Here is a 6,147-nt window from a genome sequence, read left to right on the forward strand (position 1 = left end):
CGGCAGCCCTGCTCCGAAAATGCGAACGTCTGCAGCTAGCTCGCAGCCAGAAAGAGCTAGCCTGGAAAGCTGTTGCTCAGCCTCATCTGCCCATGGCACTGCTCGCACAGAGGCACAGAGACGGGGGCTGCTTGCTTGTCTTGTTTCCTCAAACTTCAAACGTAGCTTAGGTGGTCCGTGCCGGGTGCTTCCGTGAGCCCTGCTCCGAAATTGCGACCACCTGCAGATAGCTCGCAGCCAGAAAGAGCTAGCCTGGAAAGCTGTTGCTCAGCCTCATCTGCCCATGGCACTGCTCGCACAGAGGCACAGAGACTGGGGCTGCTTGCTTGTCTTGTTCCCTCAAACTTCAAACGTAGCTTAGGTGGACTCTTCCGGGCGCCTCCGGCAGTCCTGCTCTGAAAATGCGAACGTCTGCAGATAGCTCGCAGGCAGAAAGAGCTAGCCTGGAAAGCGGTTGCTCAGCCTCATCTGCCCATGGCACTGCTCGCACAGAGGCACAGAGACTGGGGCTGCTTGCTTGTCTTGATTCCTTAAACTTCAAACGTAGCTTAGGTGGTCCTTGCCGGGTGCTTGTGGCAGCGCTGATCCGAAAATGCGACCATCTGCAGATAGCTCGCAAGCAGAAAGAGCTAGCCTGGAAAGCTGTTGCTCAGCCTCATCTGCCCATGGCACTGCTCGCACAGAGGCACAGAGAATGGGGCTGCTTGCTTGTCTTGTCCCCTCAAACTTCAAACGTAGCTTAGGTGGTCCGTGCCGGGCGCTTCCGGCAGCCCTGCTCCAAAAATGCGAACGTCTGCAGATAGCTCGCAGGCAGAAAGAGCTAGCCTGGAAAGCTGTTGCTCAGCCTCATCTGCCCATGGCACTGCTCGCACAGAGGCACGGAGACTGGGGCTGCTTGCTTGTCTTGCCCCCTCAAACATCAAACGTTGCTTAGGTGGTCCGTGCCGGGCGCCTCTGGCAGCCCTGCTCCGAAAATGCGAACGTCTGCAGATAGCTCGCAGGCAGAAAGAGCTAGCCTGGAAAGCTGTTGCTCAGCCTCATCTGCCCATGGCACTGCTCGCACAGAGGCACAGAGACGGGCGCTGCTTGCTTGTCTTGATTCCTCAAACTTCAAACGTTGCTTAGGTGGTCCGTGCCGTGCGCCTCTGGCAGCCCTGCTCCGAAAATGCGAACGTCTGCAGATAGCTCGCAGGCAGAAAGAGCTAGCCTGGAAAGCTGTTGCTCAGCCTCATCTGCCCATGGCACTGCTCGCACAGAGGCACAGAGACTGGGGCTGCTTGCTTGTCTTGATTCCTCAAACTTCAAACGTAGCTTATGTGGTCCGTGCCGGGTGCTTGTGGCAGCGCTGCTCTGAAAATGCGACCATCTGCAGATAGCTCGCAGGCAGAAAGAGCTAGCCTGGAAAGCTGTTGCTCAGCCTCATCTGCCCATGGCACTGCTCACACAGAGGCACAGAGACTGGGGCTGCTTGCTTGTCTTGTCCCCTCAAACTTCAAATATAGCTTAGGTGGTCCGTGCCGGGTGCTTGCGTCCGCGCTTCTCCGAAAATGCGAACATCTGCAGATAGCTCGCAGGCAGAAAGAGCTAGCCTGGAAAGCTGTTGCTCAGCCTCATCTGCCCATGGCACTGCTCGCACAGAGGCACAGAGACGGGCGCTGCTTGCTTGTCTTGTTTCCTCAAACTTCAAACGTAGCTTAGGTGGTCCGTGCCGGGTGCTTGCAGCAGCGCTGCTCCGAAAATGCGACCATCTGCAGATAGCTCGCAGCCAGAAAGAGCTAGCCTGGAAAGCTGTTGCTCAGCCTCATCTGCCCATGGCACTGCTCGCACAGAGGCACAGAGACTGGGGCTGCTTGCTTGTCTTGTTCCCTCAAACTTCAAACGTAGCTTAGGTGGTCCGTGCCGGGCGCCTCCGGCAGCCCTGCTCTGAAAATGCGAACGTCTGCAGATAGCTCGCAGGCAGAAAGAGCTAGCCTGGAAAGCTGTTGCTCAGCCTCATCTGCCCATGGCACTGCTCGCACAGAGGCACAGAGACTGGGGCTGCTTGCTTGTCTTGATTCCTCAAACTTCAAACGTAGCTTAGGTGGTCCGTGCCGGGTGCTTGTGGCAGCGCTGCTCTGAAAATGCGACCATCTGCAGATAGCTCGCAGGCAGAAAGAGCTAGCCTGGAAAGCTGTTGCTCAGCCTCATCTGCCCATGGCACTGCTCACACAGAGGCACAGAGACTGGGGCTGCTTGCTTGTCTTGTCCCCTCAAACTTCAAATATAGCTTAGGTGGTCCGTGCCGGGTGCTTGCGTCCGCGCTTCTCCGAAAATGCGAACATCTGCAGATAGCTCGCAGGCAGAAAGAGCTAGCCTGGAAAGCTGTTGCTCAGCCTCATCTGCCCATGGCACTGCTCGCACAGAGGCACAGAGACGGGCGCTGCTTGCTTGTCTTGTTTCCTCAAACTTCAAACGTAGCTTAGGTGGTCCGTGCCGGGTGCTTGCGGCAGCGCTGCTCCGAAAATGCGACCATCTGCAGATAGCTCGCAGCCAGAAAGAGCTAGCCTGGAAAGCTGTTGCTCAGCCTCATCTGCCCATGGCACTGCTCGCACAGAGGCACAGAGACTGGGGCTGCTTGCTTGTCTTGATTCCTCAAACTTCAAACGTAGCTTAGGTGGTCCGTGCCGGGTGCTTGTGGCAGCGCTGCTCTGAAAATGCGACCATCTGCAGATAGCTCGCAGGCAGAAAGAGCTAGCCTGGAAAGCTGTTGCTCAGCCTCATCTGCCCATGGCACTGCTCGCACAGAGGCACAGAGACTGGGGCTGCTTGCTTGTCTTGTTCCCTCAAACTTCAAAAGTAGCTTAGGTGGACTCTTCCGGGCGCCTCCGGCAGCCATGCTCTGAAAATGCGAACGTCTGCAGATAGCTCGCAGGCAGAAAGAGCTAGCCTGTAAAGCTGTTGCTCAGCCTCATCTGCCCATGGCACTGCTCGCACAGAGGCAGAGAGACTGGGGCTGCTTGCTTGTCTTGTCCCCTCAAACTTCAAACGTAGCTTAGGTGGTCCGTGCCGGGTTCTTCCGACAGCCCTGCTCCGAAAATGCGAACGTCTGCAGATAGCTCGCAGGCAGAAAGAGCTAGCCTGGAAAGCTGTTGCTCAGCCTCATCTGCCCATGGCACTGCTCGCACAGAGGCACAGAGACTGGGGCTGCTTGCTTGTCTTGTCCCCTCAAACTTCAAACGTAGCTTAGGTGGTCCATGCCAGGCGCCTCCGGCAGCCCTGCTCCGAAAATGCGAACGTCTGCAGATAGCTCGCAGGCAGAAAGAGCTAGCCTGGAAAGCTGTTGCTCAGCCTCATCTGCCCATGGCACTGCTCGCACAGAGGCACAGAGACTGGGGCTGCTTGCTTATCTTGTCTCCTCAAACTTCAAACGTAGTTTAGGTGGTCCGTGCCGGGCGCCTCTGGCAGCCCTGCTCCAAAAATGCGAACGTCTGCAGATAGCTCGCAGGCAGAAAGAGCTAGCCTGGAAAGCTGTTGCTCAGCCTCATCTGCCCATGGCACTGCTCGCACAGAGGCACAGAGACTGGGGCTGCTTGCTTGTCTTGCCCCCTCAAACTTCAAACGTAGCTTAGGTGGTCCGTGTCGGGCGCGTCCGGCAGCCCTGCTCCGAAAATGCGAGAGTCTGCAGATAGGTCGCAGGCAGAAAGAGCTAGCCTGGAAAGCTGTTGCTCAGCCTCATCTGCCCATGGCACTGCTCGCACAGAGGCACAGAGACTGGGGCTGCTTGCTTGTCCTGCCCCCTCAAACATCAAACGTTGCTTAGGTGGTCCGTGCCGGGTGCTTCCGGCAGCCCTGCTCCGAAAATGCGAACGTCTGCAGATAGCTCGCAGGCAGAAAGAGCTAGCCTGGAAAGCTGTTGCTCAGCCTCATCTGCCCATGCCACTGCTCGCACAGAGGCACAGAGACTGGGGCTGCTTGCTTGTCTTGTCCCCTCAAACTTCAAACGTAGCTTAGGTGGTCCGTGCCGGGCGCCTCTGGCAGCCTTGCTCTGAAAATGCGAACGTCTGCAGATAGCTCGCAGGCAGAAAGAGCTAGCCTGGAAAGCTGTTGCTCAGCCTCATCTGCCCATTGCACTGCTCGCACAGAGGCACAGAGACGGGGGCTGCTTGCTTGTCTTGTTTCCTCAAACTTCAAACGTAGCTTAAATGGTCCGTGCCGGGTGCTTGCGGCAGCGCTGCTCCGAAAATGCGACCATCTGCAGATAGCTCGCAGCCAGAAAGAGCTAGCCTGGAAAGCTGTTGCTCAGCCTCATCTGCCCATGGCACTGCTCGCACAGAGGCACAGAGACTGGGGCTGCTTGCTTGTCTTGTTCCCTCAAACTTCAAACGTAGCTTAGGTGGACTCTTCCGGGCGCCTCCGGCAGCCCTGCTCTGAAAATGCGAACGTCTGCAGAAAGCTTGCAGGCAGAAAGAGCTAGCCTGGAAAGCTGTTGCTCAGCCTCATCTGCCCATGGCACTGCTCGCACAGAGGCACAGAGACTGGGGCTGCTTGCTTGTCTTGTCCCCTCCAACTTCAAACGTAGCTTAGGTGGTCCGTGCCGGGTGCTTGCGGCAGCGCTTCTCCGAAAATGCGAACATCTGCAGATAGCTCGCAGGCAGAAAGAGCTAGCCTGGAAAGCTGTTGCTCAGCCTCATCTGCCCATGGCACTGCTTGCACAGAGGCACAGAGACTGGGGCTGCTTGCTTGTCTTGTCCCCTCCAACTTCAAACATAGCTTAGGTGGTCCGTGTCGGGTGCGTCCGGCAGCCCTGCTCCAAAAATGCGAACGTCTGCAGATAGGTCGCAGGCAGAAAGAGCTAGCCTGGAAAGCTGTTGCTCAGCCTCATCTGCCCATGGCACTGCTCGCACAGAGGCACAGAGACTGGGGCCGCTTGCTTGTCTTGCCCCCTCAAACATCAAACGTTGCTTAGGTGGTCCGTGCCGGGCGCCTCTGGCAGCCCTGCTCCGAAAATGCAAACGTCTGCAGATAGCTCGCAGGCAGAAAGAGCTAGCCTGGAAAGCTGTTGCTCAGCCTCATCTGCCCATGGCACTGCTCGCACAGAGGCACAGAGACTGGGGCTGCTTGCTTGTCTTGTTCCCTCAAACTTCAAACGTAGCTTAGGTGGTCCGTGCCGGGCGCCTCCGGCAGCCCTCCTCCAAAAATGCGAACGTCTGCAGATAGCTCGCAGGCAGAAAGAGCTAGCCTGGAAAGCTGTTGCTCAGCCTCATCTGCCCATGGCACTGCTCGCACAGAGGCACAGAGACTGGGGCTGCTTGCTTGTCTTGATTCCTCAAACTTCAAACGTAGCTTAGGTGGTCCGTGCCGGGTGCTTGTGGCAGCGCTGCTCTGAAAATGCGACCATCTGCAGATAGCTCGCAGGCAGAAAGAGCTAGCCTGGAAAGCTGTTGCTCAGCCTCATCTGCCCATGGCACTGCTCACACAGAGGCACAGAGACTGGGGCTGCTTGCTTGTCTTGTCCCCTCAAACTTCAAACGTAGCTTAGGTGGTCCGTGCCGGGTGCTTGCGTCCGCGCTTCTCCGAAAATGCGAACATCTGCAGATAGCTCGCAGGCAGAAAGAGCTAGCCTGGAAAGCTGTTGCTCAGCCTCATCTGCCCATGGCACTGCTCGCACAGAGGCACAGAGACGGGCGCTGCTTGCTTGTCTTGTTTCCTCAAACTTCAAACGTAGCTTAGGTGGTCCATGCCGGGTGCTTGCGGCAGCGCTGCTCCGAAAATGCGACCATCTGCAGATAGCTCGCAGCCAGAAAGGGCTAGCCTGGAAAGCTGTTGCTCAGCCTCATCTGCCCATGGCACTGCTCGCACAGAGGCACAGAGACTGGGGCTGCTTGCTTGTCTTGTTCCCTCAAACTTCAAACGTAGCTTAGGTGGTCCGTGCCGGGCGCCTCCGGCAGCCCTCCTCCAAAAATGCGAACGTCTGCAGATAGCTCGCAGGCAGAAAGAGCTAGCCTGGAAAGCTGTTGCTCAGCCTCATCTGGCCATGGCACTGCTCGCACAGAGGCACAGAGACTGGGGCTGCTTGCTTGTCTTGTCCCCTCAAACTTCAAACGTAGCTTAGGTGGTCCGTGCCGGGTTCTTCCGACAGCCCTGCTCCGAAAATGCGAACGTCTGCAG

The sequence above is a fragment of the Opisthocomus hoazin genome, chromosome 10, assembly GCF_030867145.1.
Source record: "Opisthocomus hoazin isolate bOpiHoa1 chromosome 10, bOpiHoa1.hap1, whole genome shotgun sequence".
Lineage (NCBI taxonomy): Eukaryota > Metazoa > Chordata > Aves > Opisthocomiformes > Opisthocomidae > Opisthocomus > Opisthocomus hoazin.